This window comes from Hemiscyllium ocellatum, chromosome 34 (assembly GCF_020745735.1).
Source record: "Hemiscyllium ocellatum isolate sHemOce1 chromosome 34, sHemOce1.pat.X.cur, whole genome shotgun sequence".
NCBI lineage: Eukaryota > Metazoa > Chordata > Chondrichthyes > Orectolobiformes > Hemiscylliidae > Hemiscyllium > Hemiscyllium ocellatum.
In genome coordinates this window covers 7736535-7755033 of record NC_083434.1, presented here as the reverse complement: position 1 = coordinate 7755033, position 18499 = coordinate 7736535, and positions in this window count along the sequence as shown.

Here is an 18499-nt window from a genome sequence, read left to right as displayed (position 1 = left end):
TCACTAATGTCCTTTAGGGGATGAAATTTGCCATCCCTCCTTGGTATGGCTTGCATATGTCTTCATATCCTCAGCAATGTGACTGACTTGGTGCCCTCTAAAATAGGCCAACACACCACTGTGTCGTGTCAAACCACTGCAAAGTTACAAAGGAATGAAACCTGATGGACAATCTGACCCAGACAGTGGAAATGACAACAGTCAATACAGCTTTGTTCATACTGCACTGTCATCCTATATGATATCTGGGAGTTTGGGCCATAACTGTTTTACAGACCATTGAAGCAACAGTCTGCCATCGTTAATCATACCTTATAATGTCCCAGCCAACACCATAAAGAAAGATACTGTGGATGCTGGAAATCTGAAGCCCAGGAAATGCTGGAGAAACCCTGCAGTTCTGGCAGCAGCCGTGGAGAGAGAAACAGAGCTAATGTTCTGAGTCTTCTTCAGAACCACCATCACCATCACTGGGTATGCCTTGAACCGTCAATGAGACTGACCCACCAGAAGTGGCTTAGTGGTTAGCACTGCTGCCTCACAGCACCAGGGACTTGGGTTTGATTCCTGTCTCAGGCGACTGTCTGTGTGGAGTTTGCACATCCTCTCTGTGTCTGCCTGGGTTTCTTCCAGGTGCTCTGGTTTCCTCCTCCAATCCAAAAGATGTGTAGGCCAGGTGAATTGGCCATGCTAAATTGCCCATCATGTTAGGTGCATTAGTTAGGGGAATATGTCTGGGTGGGTTACTCTTCAGAGGGTCGATATGGACTTGTTGGGCCAAAGGGACTGTTTCCATACTGTAGAGAATCCAATCTTTTTTAAAAAAAAGTGGCAACATAATCAGCAGGGGTTTACAGTGGGAGTCTGCAACATTGATTCTGGTCCCTATGCAGGTTCATGAGATCAGATCAATGAAAAGCAAGAAAAGCCTCCTGTTGACTATCAGCTCTTACCCACACCCTACTTCATTGATGAAGCAGTATTCCTCTGTTTTTAAAATCAATTTGAAAAAATCCCAGAGATTAGCAAGGGCTCAAGACGTTCTTTGGATGGGGGATTGCAATGCCCGTCACCCAAGTGTGGCTTGCTACAATTGCTATTGACTTAGCAATAGCTCAGTTGAAGGTGGACAAGGAACCAACTACAGAAAGAAAATTACTTGACCTGCTCCTCATCAATCTATCTGTTGCAAATATATCTGTTTCTTAAGAGTATGAAGTGTAGTGCCATGTGATTCAGGGAGTTAGGTCGAGGAAGGGTAAGAGGTATCCTGGGACTATTAGCTGAAAATGTGTTGCTGGAAAAGTGCAGCAGGTCAGGCAGCATCCAAGGAACAGGAAATTCAACATTTCGGGCATAAGCCCTTCATCAGAATTCCTGAAGAAGGGCTTATGCCCGAAACGTCGAATTTCCTGTTCCTTGGATACTGCCTGACCTGCTGCGCTTTTCCAGCAACACATTTTCAGCTCTGATCTCCAGCATCTGCAGACCTCACTTTCTCCTCCTGGGACTATTAGTTTTGCTGAAACCTTTACAGCTTCCAGGAAAGAATTCTTTCTTTTCTACAAGAAGATAAGCTGGTTAATTGGTTCAAATCTGGTATTGATTCAGGTTTATTCTGTTCTTAAGATGCAAAATAGCAGAGCAGCTGATAGTAAGGTTAACAAAATATTCAAAAACAAATCTGAATATAAATTTGTACACAATTATTGATTAGCTCCTTCAATAGCTGCAGCAATTGGGAGTTCCTGGATGCTGTCTAAAGCAAACATGTTAGCAGCAAATGCTTACAATTCAAGTGGCCTTGAGTAAGGCCTTTATGAGCCCAAGGCTGAATTACAGCCATAGTGATACATCAGGGAAGGGGGATGTTATTTGGATTCTGGTAGCAGCAGGCAAGCATGCTTCTTAGAATTGGATTGCCTAATTCGGTGAGTGTTCAAGAATGGGAGAGTGTGTATGCAAGTGAGGCAGGTAAGGGAACCCAGAGGGAAGGAGCAATCGTCCCACAGGTTTGAGGCTCTTTCAGTTTGCCTGGAAGAGAGTGAGGGCTGCAGGGGGTCTGAGCAAATTGACCATGGCATCATGTACAGGAGACCACTCAAGAAGGGGGGAATAAGAAGGAGATGCAGTGGTAATAAAGGACAGCTGCAAATGTGTTGCTGGTCAAAGCACAGCAGGTTAGGCAGCATCTCAGGAATAGAGAGTTCGACGTTTCGAGCATGTGGAACAGTCCATCTTCCGCAACTACACTGGCACCACCCCCCACCTTTTCCTCCGCTACATCGATGACTGTATCGGCGCTGCCTCGTGCTCCCACGAGGAGGTTGAACAGTTCATCAACTTTACTAACACCTTCCATCCCGACCTGAAATTCACCTGGACTGTCTCAGACTCCTCCCTCCCCTTCCTAGACCTTTCCATTTCTATCTCGGGCGACCGACTCAACACAGACATCTATTATAAACCGACTGACTCCCACAGCTACCTGGACTACACCTCCTCCCACCCTGCCCCCTGTAAAAACGCCATCCCATATTCCCAATTCCTTCGTCTCCGCCGCATCTGCTCCCAGGAGGACCAATTCCAACACCGCACAGCCCAGATGGCCTCCTTCTTCAAGGAACGCAGATTCCCCCCAGACGTGATCGACGATGCCCTCCACCACATCTCCTCCACTTCCCGCTCCTCCGCCCTTGAGCCCCGCTCCTCCAACCGCCACCAAGACAGAACCCCACTGGTTCTCACCTACCACCCCACCAACCTGCGCATACAACGTATTATCCGCCGCCATTTCCGCCACCTCCAAACGGACCCCACCACCAAGGATATATTTCCCTCCCCTCCCCTATCAGCGTTCCGCAAGGACCACTCCCTTCGTGACTCCCTTGTCAGATCCACACCCCCCACCAACCCAACCTCCACCCCCGGCACCTTCCCCTGCAACCGCAGGAAATGTAAAACTTGCACCCACACCTCCACACTCACTTCCCTCCAAGGCCCCAAGGGATCCTTCCATATCCGCCACAAGTTCACCTGTACCTCCACACACATCATCTATTGCATCCGCTGCACCCGATGTGGCCTCATCTATATTGGTGAGACAGGCCGCTTACTTGCGGAACGCTTCAGAGAACACCTCTGGGCCGCCCGAACCAACCAACCCAATCACCCCGTGGCTCAACACTTTAACTCCCCCTCCCACTCCACCGAGGACATGCAGGTCCTTGGACTCCTCCACCGGCAGAACACAACTACACGACGGCTGGAGGAGGAGCGCCTCATCTTCCGCCTGGGAACCCTCCAACCACAAGGTATGAATTCAGATTTCTCCAGCTTTCTCATTTCCCCTCCCCCCACCTTGTCTCAGTCGGTTCCCTCAACTCAGCACCGCCCTCCTAACCTGCAATCCTCTTCCTGACCTCTCCGCCCCCACCCCACTCCGGCCGATCACCCTCACCTTGACCTCCTTCCACCTATCCCACCTCCATCGCCCCTCCCCCTAGTCCCTCCTCCCTACCTTTTATCTCAGCCTGCTTGGCTCTCTCTCTTATTCCTGATGAAGGGCTTATGCTCGAAACGTCGAACTCTCTATTCCTGAGATGCTGCCTAACCTGCTGTGCTTTGACCAGCAACACATTTGCAGCTGTGATCTCCAGCATCTGCAGACCTCATTTTTTACTCGATAATAAAGGACAGCATAAGGAGAGGAATAACTCTTCGCTGCAGGAAAGAGTGTGAGCTCAGACTGCTGTGTTGCTTGTCTGGAGCCAGGGTTCAAGGAATCAGGCTCCGTACCAGAGAGAAATATGGATGAAAGGGAAGGGTCGATGTAGGTACCAAACATATTGGCAGGATAAAGAAGGCGATTCTGTCTAGTCAGCATATGGAGTTTAGTGCCACATTAAGGAGCAGAACTACAAAGGTCAACATCTTACTATTGATCCATGTGCACATTGGCTTAGGGCAAATTGGATTAGAGCAATAAAAGTGTGGCTAAAAGACTGGTGTGGGAGAGATGAGATCCGGCTCACAGGGACATAATGCACCCCAGCCACTTTCTGGATCAGTGGTGCTGGAAGAGCACAGCAGTTCAGGCAGCATCCAACGAGCAGCGAAATTGACATTTCAGGCAAAAGCCCTTCATCAGGAACCCCAGCCACTGCAGAGTCCACTTATCCCAAAAGGCTTAAAGGGTACCAGCAAGAACTCAATCAATAAATAAATCAATCGCTAAACAAAACCATCATCCAACGAGAAATTAAAAACACTGCTAACCAGGAGCAGTAAAAACTGAGCTCTGTTTTATTCATAAACCCACACCCAAATTATTAAATTTCCCACTATCAAAGTACAAACACTGTCCACCAGAGGCAGAGTGGCAAGAATATAAAGTCAAAAGGAAGGGAAAATATTGGGTGGTGTAAATCAAAATTATATTGGTGATAGAGATAATGCACTCCAGACCCCACAGTTCCCATCTGAATCATAGAATCCTTACAGTGTGGAAGCAGGTCATTTGGTCCAATGAATCCACAGTTTGACTCTCTGAAGAGCAGCCCAGCCAAATCCACTCCTACAACCCTGCATTTCCCCATAGCTAACCCACCCAGCCTCCACATTTTTGGAGAGTGGGATGAAACTGGAGGAAACCCATACAGACACGGGGAGAATATGCAAACACCACACAGACAGTTGCCCTGAGGTTCGAAGTGGATCTAAGTCCCTGGCACTGTTAGGCAGCATTGTTAATCACTGAGGCACCATGCCACCAACCTACCCAGAAATGTTTCAAAGCTGGAGGCTAGAGGTGGATGCCATGTCCTTCTTCTTCAAGGACAATGAGCATGGATGAATAATTTATCTTTATTTTAAGTGCCCGCCACCTCAAATTATGCAATCCAATAACAATAAACTGCCAACAGGAGAAAAAACAAAAAGGTGGGGAAATGCAAGGGATTAAAGCTACCCTGGGCGGCACGGTGGGACAGCAGTTAGCACTGCTGCCTCACAGCGCCAGAGACCCGGGTTCAATTCCCGCCTCAGGCGACTGACAGTGTGGAGTTAGCACATTCTCCCCGTGTCTGCGTGGGTTTCATCTGGGTGCTCCGGTTTCCTCCCACTGTCCTAAAATGTGCAGGTTAGGTGAATTGGCCATGCTAAATTGCCTGTAGTGTTAGTTGAAGGGGTAAATGTAGGGGAATGGGTCTGGGTGGGTTGTGCATTGGTGTGGACTTGTTGGGCCGAAGGGCCTGTTTCTGCACTGTAAGTAATCTAATCTAAATCAAAATAGTGTCAGATATATGTACACCAGCCTCCATTGAGCCCATATCTCTCTAAAAGCTTCAAACATACATTGTGTGTTCCCTTCCTAAGGACACCAGGAATGTAACTGAAGAGGGGCAGGAAGTGGGGAATTATAAACCCTTCATGATCCACTGCCAGATCCAGGGGCAGGATAATCAAGTAATGATTGAAGTAGCATTTCATTTGATCTTAGAGCTGAAGACCACAGAGTTAGTGAAATGATTCTGTTCTGGTTAAGAAGAAAATTATCTTTATCCAACTGATCATACAACTACAACTCAACCAACTTTTTAAAAAACCCAAAAATTCAATGTATTTTCTGAAAACTTATAGTGTTTCTTGGGGCTGCAAATCTAATTTTTTACATAGAGACATGATTAATTAGATTACCTACAGTATGGAATAAGGCCCTTCAGCCCAATGAGTCCACACCCACCCTCACCCATTCCCCTACATTTACCCATGACTAAAACACGGAACACTATGAGTAATTTATCATGGCCAATTCACCTGGCCTTTACATCTTTAGATTGTGGGAGGAAACACACACAACGAATACGCAAACTCCACACAGACAGTCGCCTGAGGCAGGAATTGAACCTGAGACCTTGGTGCTGTGAGGTAGCAGGGCTAACCACTGAGCCACCAAAATGGTATCTTAATTGTAATTATGTTCAGCCCATTTGTTTCCATTTAGTTGCTAGGTAGACCTGGCATTCTTTGGTTTCTAAGTCGATTTGTTTACTAACTGAACTAGTTCAGAGCCTTATTGATTCTAGGGAGGTCAGGATGCAAGGATTTATGACAATCAATTTTTCCTCTGATTGGTGCCTATATTTTAAGATTACAGTGCAGTACTTGAGTTGGGCTTGGGTTAGCTTGCAAAACTTTCAGTTAACTGTGGCCAAGACTTATCACTACCAATGCATTCTACCAAATACTGTGGTGGCCTTCCTGACAATTTGCAAAAGAAAATGTGTTACTCTGCTGTAAGGAGTGACAGCACCCTACATATGGAGTGAGCCTTTTTTAAAAATGTAGCTCTTAAAACAAAGAACTCTTTTTACCTTATCTCGCTCCACTGCGGCTGTATTTCGTTATACGGATTCTTCGCAGGTGTGTAAACCAGAGTGGCAATTCATTTGAGGGAGGGCTGCATTTTCAGTCACGCGATCTTTCGGATCTCTTGTCAACTCTTCCATCCACAACCCTCTGCATTCATTAAGTCTGATCTCGCAAGCTCTCCTGCTTTTAATTGCATCATCGCTGGTGGCCATGCCTTCAGCTGCCAAGGCTTTCAGGTTTGGAATTCCTTCCCTAAACCTCTCTGACTCTCAAACTTTTTGATCGATCTTTTTGTCAGCGACCTTCATATAACTTTATGTGGCTCATGTCAAATGTGTATTACACTGCTCCTGTGAAGCACTATCAGATTTTTATTAAGTAAGGTGCTGTTCGATTAAAGTAGCTGTTGTTTATTCTTCTTCTCTTTAAAGGAATAAACACAGTCCCTGTCAAGCAGGAGATTTCCCACAGGAGATGTATTGTATAACCTCAATCAATGTGCAATTTTAAAAATTGCATTTGGACTATATCCCAACTATATCTCTCATTCCAAAAACAACTCAAATATTTCAATTTGTTCTCAGGCAGCAGAAAATAAAATGAACAAGTCTGAAAAAGAATGTTTTTTTTCATATTTCAAATGCTGAGGTGAAGTGATCAGTCAATACAGTCAAACAATAGATTAGTTCCCCAATCATTGGCAGTAATGGACTTTTTCCACACACATTGTGAAAGTGAGCTCCAGACCTAAAAAAGATGTATTAAAAGTCCCATTTATTGGGAAAGCTGTAATTACCACATCTACCTAGGAAATCTGGCATTCATCATGCTGATGTGCATTAATGATATGGCAAACGGTGTCACAGTTCTTCACAAGTAATCAACTAAGTTTTCTATTCCTGACATAATTCAAGACTATGATCAGATGCAAACCTCTAAAGAGGTCACCATTGTCTGATTTTCACCCTCTCATAATGATAACGACAGAGCTCCTGTTTATTCTGTCCTGGACACTGAGGAGGACCAAGTGAGATGATAGAGAGAAATAATTTCAATAAATAGGAGGGTTGGAAACCAGAGGACACCAATTGAAAGCAATTAACAGACAAGGCAAGGGACAGATGAAGAGATTTCCTTACTCGGAGTTGTTTTGATTTAGAATATATTGCCCGAAAGGGCGGTTGGAAGCAGAGTCTGTGGTAAGTTTCTCGGAGGACTTGAATCAGCATTTTAAAAGTAAAAATTTACTTGGTGTTGGAGGAACAGCAGCAAATTGCACATTTCTTTCAGAGAGGCTACAGACTCGATGAAATGAATGCCCTGCTTCTCTCCCTATGGGGAAGTTGTATTGTGGAAGTGTGAGGTTTGTGAGGTCGTGGGTGTTGAAAAGCAGGACATTGACAATTCATTGTGAAGACTGATCCTGTCTGCCAATATCCAGATATAACCCTGACATATTACACCCTTCAGGAGAGATGGTTTGCCAATGAACACTTCTTAATGGCTCATTCTGTGGCCTCCTTTTGGGAAAGTCAACAATTACTGAGCTGCATTTGCAGGCCTGGTCTGGAATCAAGGGCCCTGGTACACAGATGCCCTGTCCCAAGAGTTGTCAACCAGTCAGAACCTGGAAGCTGAACCTTCCTTGGCAGTGCCAATGGGATGCAGTGGCTGATGCCAGTGACACATCCATACAGGGCTCAGGATTGCCATAGAAACCCAGGCCACATGTGGGTGATGGTGAGATTTTTTAGTTTCTCAAGGGACCCTTGGGTTTTCCAACTTCCTGAAACTCATTGTAGAAAGCAAGGTGAGAGCATAATGGCTGTTGAGGGGCTCAGTCAATCTCTGGGAAATATTCAGTGATCACAGCTACTATCTAATCCACAAGTGAAATAAAGTGCTCTCAATGCACTTACTAAGGGATTATTTTCTATATTAATGTATTTCTGAGATTTTATTTACCAGATTATGTTGCTTTAGACTTCATCCGAGAGCCAAAAATGGCCAACACCAGCACCAGTAACCTCACCACCAGTATCAGTGTCTTATCACAACTCTGGAGGTGTACAGAGGAGGGGACAGCTGACAGGTGCCCATTCTAGGTATACAGGGTCTACACAGGGTTTAGTTTCCTCAACAGCAACAAAACAGAAATTGCTGGAAAATCTCAACAGATCTGACGGCATCCATGGAGAGAAATCAGAGTTTAATGTTTTGGGTCTAGTTACCTTTCTTCAGAACTGACGGTAGCTGGGAAAACATTGGTATTTATGCAGAAGAAAGGGTGGGAGGAGGGAGTAAGGAGTAAACGATATGTTAGGAGATAGATCCCAAAGACAGGGAACAGTTGGACAAAGGAGTCAATAAGAGGCAGCCTAGGAGAATGAATAACTGCTAAAGGGGATAATTAGTGGCTCACAATGGGTTGTGTATAATAGCAGACCATGTGATAACAAGGCCTGGTGTGTGGGAGTTGGGCTAAGGACATAGGAGAAGCTGCCTGAAGCCCTAAAATTGTTGAATGCAATATTGAGTTCAAAAGGCTGCAGAATTCCTCAGTGGAAAATGAGGTCTGGAGCACCGCAGCAAGACTGAGACAGAGATGTTGTGAAGGGAACAAGGTAGTGTGTTGAAGTGGCTCAGAGTCTTTTTTTGCGCAAAGAATATAAGTCTTCTGTGAAGTGGCCACTCAGTCTATGCTTAATTTCCCCAGTGTGGAGAAGACCACATTGTGAGCAGTGAATGCAGTAGACCAGATTGTGTGAACTGCTGGGGAGGAGAGAAGGTAAACTGCTGCTCCACCTGAATGGTGTGTTTGGGTCCTTGGATACTGAGGAAGGAGGAGGTAAGTAGGAAGGTATTACACCTTCTGCAGTTGCATGTGAACGTGACATTGAGTTGTGGGGGGACGTTGGGAGTGGAAGAGGAATGGATAAGTGTCCTGAAGGGAACAGTCCTAGTGAATGGCTGACAAAGGGAGTAGAGAGGTATCTGTGAGTGGTGGTGGCATCTCACTGGAGGTGAAGGCAATGGCAGCTCATAGTCCTTTGGATGAGGATGCGGGTGGGATGGTAGATGAGGATAAAGGGGACACTTTTGTTGTTGGCGGGGAGAGAGGGAGTGAGGGCTGATGTGTGGGAGATTGGTCAGATCTGGCTGAAGGCCCTGTCAACTATGGTTCTGGGGAATTCTCGATTGAGGATGAAGGTGGACATATTGGAGGTCCCCTTGTCGAGTTGGCACCATCAGAACAGATGTGATGGATATGGAGGAACGGAAGAATGGGATAGTGTCCTTACAGGAAATAGGGTATGAGGATGTGTAGTCAAGCTAACCATGGGAGTCAATTGGCATTTGCTGGACATTGGTGGCCAGTCTATCATCTCCAGATATGGAGACAGAGATGTCGAGGAAGGAAAGGGAAGAGTCAGAGATGGACCAGGTAAAAGATGAGGATGGGGTGGAAATTGGAAGCAAAATTGATTATTTTTTTTCAGTTCTGGACAAGAGAGGGAAGCAGCAATGATGATATCATCGATACATCAGAGAAAGTGTTGTGGGGTCAGGGCCAGAATAGGACTAGAACAAGGAATGTTCCACATACCCCACAAAGAGACAGGTATAACTGAGGCCCATGCAGATACCCATGGCCGCACTCTCTGCCCTGAAGAAAATAAGAAGAGTTAAAAGAGAAGTTGTTCACGGTGAGAACATGCTTGGCCAAGTGGAGGAGGGTGGTGGTGGGTGGGGATGATTTAGGCCTTTGCTCCAGGAAATGGTGTAGAGCTCTGAGACCATTCTGGTAGGGGATGGACGTGTAAAGGCATTGCGCGTTCCTGGTAAAGAGCTGGAGCCTGCAAACTGGAAATGTTGAAACTGAAGTAAAGCATCAGAGGGATCGCAGTGTGGGAAGTGGAGACAAAAACTGAGTCGCAATAGGAAGAGATGAGTTCTGTAGGGCAGGAGCAGGCAAAAACTACCTTGGCAATCCTGTTGGTGGATTTTAGGAAGGAAGTAAAAGTGAGCTATGAGGGTTTGGGGATCCATGTCGTTGGGGCGGGATCACCAGATGAAATGAGCTTAGTTACTGCTGTGGACTGCAATGGTCATTGTCCAAGGAAGATAGGGAGAAGTATCTAAGATCTGGCACTCAGCCTCTGTAATGTGGAAGTCAGTCTGCCAGGCAACAACAGCACTACCCTTGCCAACAGTCTTGATGAAAATGTGAGTGTTGGATCTGACAGCACAGAGCGCGAGATAGGGTGGAATGGGTAAGAGGGGGCAGAGAAATTGTGACGATCAATGTCATGTCGACAGTTCTCAAGGAACAAGTTGAGTGCAAGGTAAATGACCAGTGGGAAGGCGTCCCAGTGGGGGGACAGCGTTGGAGGAGGGTGACAGTATCTATGAGACAGGGAGAGGATTCTTTTCCAAATAAAATGGGCATAGAGGCAAATGTGACGGAAGAAGAGTTCAATGTCAGATCATGCCCAAACCTCATTAAGGTGGGGCCCACAGAGGCATAAAACTGAGACCTTTGCTGAGGATAGATCATTCAGCATCAGAGAGCAGAAGCTTGGACAGTATAGTAAATCTATTTTCTCAACTTCACTGAACCAGTTTCTCAGGAAGCTCAGAGTTTAATGTCAGGTCATGGCAGACATCTGTTAAGTTAACAACGTTGATAGCTGCACCCTGTTGGCCAAGCTTTTAGCACTGGGTGTCAATGTCATCACTACACTGGATGGTTTGTCTTTGGATCTTTCCAGGACTCAGCTGAAGATGTACCTGAGATTTCCTAATTGGTGGCTCATAATGTATTCTAGCTTTTGGGGTCTTGTTGGAGGTAAAAGACATGAATCAGTATAGGCAAGATGTGAATATTGCACCTTCTCATTATGTACATGATTAAATGTTCCTTTCTATTGATAAGAGTAGCATGTTTCTGATATTTAACTGTGTCATCGTCCAGCTGAAAGATCTCTGACTGCTTGCACGCTGAGTCTCCACTGATCTCCTGCGCCTCCTCCTTTGAGTTGTGAGGATGTCTAGAGGTCTATCAGCCGTTTCTGCCTCTCTCTGGTGTTGTAAGCTCTCAAATTCTGCCAGACGTCAGTGTAATGGTGTGGATTTATTCAATGGGTAGCATGCTTTTGGTATCAAAATGAGGAGGCACGCCTCATAAACAAGAGCATGATAGATGAACATTTGAGGAGGTGCACAAGTAGAGAGGGATGAATGCACTTGCAAGGTAAATGGGTGTAAGGAGTGACATGATAGAGCAGCTGGGAAAAAAAAGACCAAGGTGAGGTGATGAGCACAGCAGTTACAAAGTGAATGCACCACTGTATTCATCCTTCTGGCCTTGGTTAGGCCATGAAAGCTTTTCCTGCACTGAATCCAGGAGGATGGTGTTATAGTTCTGCCAGCATCATCCATCCTGGTCACTGTCACAAATACTGTTTTCCTGTTGCTGACAAATAGTATCTCTGTCTGACTCCACACAGCCCCCTGCAGTACATCTGTGAAGGCCGTTCTGAATCAGGGTGCAGCATTTGAGTGACCGTTTAAAGGATTCAACTTCTTCATATCTTCTTTTGAAAGCCATCACCTTCAAATTTCATCATTTCATTGTCCCCTTGAGTACTAGAGATTAGATCCCATCCCATGGGTCCTTACTGGGTCACTACTCACATGAAATGAGAAACCTGCAGTTTAGGATAAAGTTAAAAATCACACAACACCAGGTTATAGTCCAACAGGTTTAATTGGAAGCACTAGCTTTCGGAGATAACCACCTGATGAAGGAGCAACGCTCTGAAAGCTAGTGTGCTTCCAATTAAACCTGTTGGACTATAACCTGGTGTTGTGTGATTATTAACTTTGTACATCCCAGTCCAACACCAGCATCTCCAAATCAGAGGTAGGATAATAATGGTGTTGCTGTGTTTAAATGCCACTGACAGGCTGTCAGGTTGCCTGCAATATTAGCCTGTCTCACAGACAAAATCATTCTCTAAAATTCTATTAAATGAGCATTTGTTTGGTGTTAGAGTCTTAAAACAACTCACTGGAGTTACCAAGAAACACAGAAAAATTGAAAGTTTCAACATGACAAAAACAGTGCTATGGTGTTATTTAATGAGATCAAAATCTCTTGAGCCTTTATAGTCAGGTTAATAACATTATATGTTGAAACAAATCAGTTTAAATGGTTGGGAGCTATTAAAATCCACACAGTTGATTTGAACAACTCATTTCACACTGAAAAAGAGTGTATTGGTCTGGCTCATTCGCTACTGGTATCCACTACTGAGTAATTTTCTTAATTGCAACTGTTGTTTTAGTTCGCCTTAGTCCATTAGAGTGTGTGTAACATTGTTGGGACAACATGGTACAGTGGCAATTATTCTAAGTGCTAGGTGGGTACAGTCTTAATGTTAAAGAATCACAAGTTAGTATCCAGCACAATCCCTATAGACTGACCAGACCATCAGGGTGCTCACTCGTTACAGAAAGATAAGTACAGTGGTTTAATCTAAGGGTCATCACACCTCAGGTAAAGGGAAAGGTTGAGAGGAGAGTCCCTCATGGTTACATCAGCTGGTTTGGGAATGGAACCCATACTCTTGGCATCACTCTAAGCCAGCCATCCAGCTAACTGAGCGCACCAACCCCAAAGTGACATGTCATTTAGCAGTATAAGGCGTATGAATCTGTCCAAGCACAAAATGAGGTGGGTTTTGACTTTGTCAAAATGGTGATAGCAAAGTTTCAGATTCTTCTATTTCTCCCTCAATCTACTTATTGTGTTAAACATTGGGAGTTTTAAAACATGCATCAAGAGAAACTCATAACTTTGCTCAGTGCAAAACCCAGTATGTTGAATGCATTAAAACTATTAGTTAACTGTGTATCTAATCCGGTTCAGATTAATTTAACACTGACCATGAACTTCATTCACAGTAAATGATCTGAGAATGGCTGAAGGACAGACAGCCAGTGTCAAAACGCAGGCTGTGGAAACCATCACATAAAACCCAGCAGAGAATCAACAAGTTTGGATTATTATTTACCAGGCAAAAATATGAAGAGAAGCCTGTAAGTGGGAAGTGAAGGTAATTGGGTCAAAATACATAGCTGCTTGGGTCAGGATGATTGACGAAAGAGAGGTTTGCTTGACTCTCTATGTAAAGGCTGTAGTCAGCTCACATACTTTTCCTCAGTCATGTTGAGATAGTCCTATTACCAACCGGGATCTTCTTGGTATTCCTCCCAGACATTCATGTCGTCCTTTACATGTCCCGTCCTTCCACTCTGACAGAATTAATTAAATAACACTCACTGAAGCATCAATACTGCTGCAGAGAGATATACCCCCCAAGTCTCTCCTTTCAAATTCTGTGTTTTGACTCTGTGCTGAATCTCTACTGGTCTTACTACCATGAACCATCAATTCCTATTTGGCAGCTCAGCAGCAATGAATAGGCCCAATAACTTCACTTTGTTGTTATTGAATCTGAACTAGCTTTGCAGCTTCAGGCAACAGTATTCCTTTTAATCACAAATCACTCTTGACATTGTATATTCTATACTTCCTTCCATCATCTTCTTGTTTCATGTACTCCAGGACCACGGTGGCACAGTGGTTAGCACTGCTGCCTCACAGCGCCTGAGACCCGGGTTCAATTCCCGACTCAGGCGACTGACTGTGTGGAGTTTGCACGTTCTCCCTGTGTCTGCGTGGGTTTCCTCTGGGTGCTCCGGTTTCCTGCCACAGTCCAAAGATGTGTGGGTCAGGTGAATTGGCCATGCTAAATTGCCCATAGTGTTAGGTAGGGGTAAATGTAGTGGTATGGGTGGGTTGCGCTTCGGCGGGTAGGTGTGGACTTGTTGGGCTGAAGGGCCTGTTTCCACGCTGTAAGTCTAATCAAAAAAAAACCATGAAAAGCTTTGAGACCTACAGAATACAGGAAGAATTAGCCATTTGGATACAGAACTGGCTCAAAGATAGAAGACAGAGGGTGGTGGTGGTGGAGGGTTGTTTTTCAGGTTGTTTGTGACCAGTGGAATGCCACAAGGATCAGTGCTGCGCCCTCTATTTTTTGCTTTTTATATAAATGATTTGGATGCGAGCATATGAGGTACAGTTAGTAAGTTTGCAGATGACACCAAAATTGGAGGTGTAGTGGACAGTGAAGAAGGCTATCTCAGATTACAATGGGGTCTGCACCAGATGGGCCAATGGGCTGAGAAGTGTCAGATGGAGTTTAATTCAGATAAATGCGAGGTGCTGCATTTTGGGAAAGCAAATCTTAGCAGGACTTATACACTTAATGGTAAGGTCCTAAGAAGTGTTGCTGAACAAAGAGACTTTGGAGTGCAGGTTCATAGCTCCTTGAAAGTGGAGTCACAGGTAGATGGGATAGTGGTGAAGGCGTTTGGTATGCTTTCCTTTATTGGTGAGAGTATTGAGTACAGGAGTTGGAAGGTCATGTTGCAGCTGTACAGGACATTGGTTAGGCCATTTATGGAATATTGCGTGCAGTTGTGAAACTTGAAAGGGTTGAGAAAAGATTTACAAGGATGTTGCCAGGGTTGGAGGATTTGAGTTATAGGAAGAGGCTGAATAGGCTGGGGCTGTTTTCCCTGGAGGGTCGGAGGCTGAGGGGCGACCTTATAAAGGTTTACAAAATTATGGGGGGAATGGATAGCGTAAATAGACAAAGTCTTTTCCCTGGGGTCAGGGAGTCCAGAACTAGAGGACATAGGTTTAGGGTGAGAGGAGAAAGATATAAAAGAGACCTACGGGGCAATTTTTTTCACGCAGAGGGTGGTATGTGTATGGAATGAGCTGCCGGAGGAAGTGGTGGAGGCTGTATAATTGCAACATTTAAAAGGCATTTGGATGGGTATAAGAATAGGACGGGTTTAGAGGGATATGGGCTGGGTGCTGGCAGGTGGGACTAGATTGGGTGGGGATATCTGGTCGGCATGGACGGGTTGGACCGAAGGGTCTGTTTCCGAGCTGTACATCTCTATGAATCTATATCCATGCTTGAACCTTAACGTGATGCCATTTCATTATATGCTTTAGATTGAAGCAAGACCAAACCTCTACACTCATCTTTCATTGGTCCTCAGACAGTTTTTAACAAAATGCCTCTTAATGCACAATGTAATGGGCATTCACTGGCTGGTATGGACAACAAGTAGCCCTACCTTTAAGTCTAAATTTACCTGGCATTTTGCTGGATGTTTGGTGCACAACAGAGCAGGAAATGGGAAGAGGAAGCAAGGTGAACATCCTTCCAAGTAGTCCGCGGCAGTCCAGTTCAGGCCTCAGTCATTTTATATAGTAGGAACATCTTTCATAGCGATGCTAGACCCTTATTCAATCAGTGAAGTTATGACTTTAGCAGATTGGGTCTTAAGGTCTCTTAGACCTGAGACCCATTATTTGATCCTAATAACCAGATAAATTAAAATTGATCTTTTAATAAAACTTTTCATGCACTGAATGTCCTTATTTTCTGTGTCTAATGTAGTTGAATATTATTATTACGCACTAACTATGGTCTGGCCAGTAGGAGATGCTCAAAGTTAACTTTAATGCACATAGAAATGAGTCGCTGGGGTCAACCATACCATTAGGTCCAGTAACTGAATTGGAGTTCCTGACTAGGAAGAACACAGATCGGAATTTACAGTCGGTGTTGTAAATAAGCAAGTGCTTAATGTGTGTTGATGATATTTTGCCAACTGTACTTTAGTGAAGTCTTGAAAAAAAGTTAGGGCCTGGGTTTAACAGACAAGGGATATCAAATGAACATGTCAGACATTTTGGAAAAGCAAATCTTAGCAGGACTTATACACTTAATGGTAAGGTCCCTGGGAGTGTTGCTGAACAAAGAGACCTTGGAGTCAAGGTTCATAGCTCCTTGAAAGTGGAGTCACAGGAGATGGGATAGTGAAGAAGGTATTTGGTATGCTTTCCTTTATTGGTCAGAGTATTGAGTACAGGACATTGGTTAGGCCACTGTTGGAATATTGCGTACAATTGTGGTCTCTTCCTAATGGAAGAATGTTGTGAAACTTGAAAGGGTTCAGAAAAAAAAGGATGTTTCCAGGGTTGGAGGAATTGAGCTACAGGGAGAGGCTGAATAGACAGGGGCTATTTTCCCTGGAGCATCTAAGGCTGAGAGATTATCTCATAGAGGTTTATAAAATCATGAGGGGCGTGGATAGGATAAATAGACAAAGTCTTTTCCTTGGGGTGGAGGAGTCCAGAACTAGAGGGCATAGGTTCAGGGTCAGAGGGGAAAATTATAAAAGGGACTTAAGGGGCAACTTCTTCATGCAGAGAGAGGCGTGCGTATGGAATGACCTGCCAGAGGAAGTGGTGGAGGCTGGTACAATTGCAACATTTAAAAGGCATCTGAATGGGTATATGAATAGGAAGAGTTGACAGGGATATGTGCCAAGTGCTGGCAAATGGGACTAGATTGGGTTGAGATACCTGGTTTGCTTGGACTAGTTGAACTGAAGGATCTGTTTCCATGCTGCACATATCTATGACTCCATGATTCTATGACATTCACCCATCAAAATTGCAAATATAACACCAAGGCTCCTCTGTGAGGAGGGATTGTATGAGTATTTAGGTACCACATGTTCAGGGTTGTTATCATGTTGCCCAGTGAACATACAAGCAGACAGCAAACCATATAAACAGACAACAAACTGCTTGGATATTCCAGGTTTCTCCAAACCATCTCCTGAAACAGGTTACAAATTCATGTGCTGTGAATTTTATTATACAGCAGGACATAGTACAGCTGTAGAGTGTGGACCAGTTTGCTGTAATTTGCCCATGTGTTACCACAAATGTAGAAATAATGACTGGATATTCTAATCGCAGTCAGAAACTTTATTTCCAACAAGCAAACACATTTACTTTCTGCCTGTGAATTTCTTGGACATTTGACTGCTATTGTTAAACTGCAGAGTCCGATCAGGAACGCTTAAGGCTAGCAGCAGGGAAACTATGCTCCCTTTCTTCAGCAGTCAATGCTTCAATTTCAAATGTTTGGCTGATTTAACCCAGCAAATGAACTGGCCGTGTTGCCTCAAAGGAGGAGCAGGAATGCCCAGCACCAACAGTAGCAGACATCGGAGAGCTGCAAATGAATAATGGAATGTCATCATGGTTTTACCAGATTATCGGCTGGTCTCGTTAGAGAGAAACAACCGATCACCATACCCCAGATGAGGAGAGAGATCGAGAAAAAGAGTCTTCCGTGGTATCGTCAACTGGTGTAGATGGACCTTATGTTCATGTCACACTACAGGTGACCCCACTGCACCACACACACACACACACACACACACACACACACACACACACACACACACACACACACACACACACACACACACACTCTCTCTCTCTCTCTCTCTCTCTCTTTCTCTCTCTCTCTCTTACAAACCCATACACTCACACAGACCCTCTTCCACACACAAGCTCTCTCTCATAAGCTCACACATACGCATCCTCTCACAGACTTCTACCCCTTTACACTCACACTCACACACATACACACACGCCCTCACAGACACTCATGCCCCCTCCCCTTCCCCCCCCACCACACACACACACACACACACACACAGACACATATAAGTTTGTGGGGTGAATTTGCACTTACAGAATTATATTTTATTTTGCTCAGAAACTGCATGAATCCATGTAAGAATCTGTTAATCCCTTTTTTGGAAATAGAATCAGTCTGAACACTGGGGCACAGACAGCCTCATACAGGGCACCTCACACCTTCAATGTATTATCTGAGACAATATGGCACCTATTGTTAAAATTCACTTGAGAATGTAACTTCTAAGAAAAGTTCTGGGATTTACATATGAAAGAAATGAAACCAACATGGTCATTCTAAAAGATGATTTGGAGGTGCCAGCATTGCACTGGGGTGGACAAAGTTAAAAATCACACAACACCAGATTATAGTCCAACAGGTTTATTTGGGAGCACTAGCTTTCAGAGCGCTGCTCCTTCAGCAGCCACAACTACCTGATGAAAGAGCAGTGCTCCAAAAGCTAGTGCTTC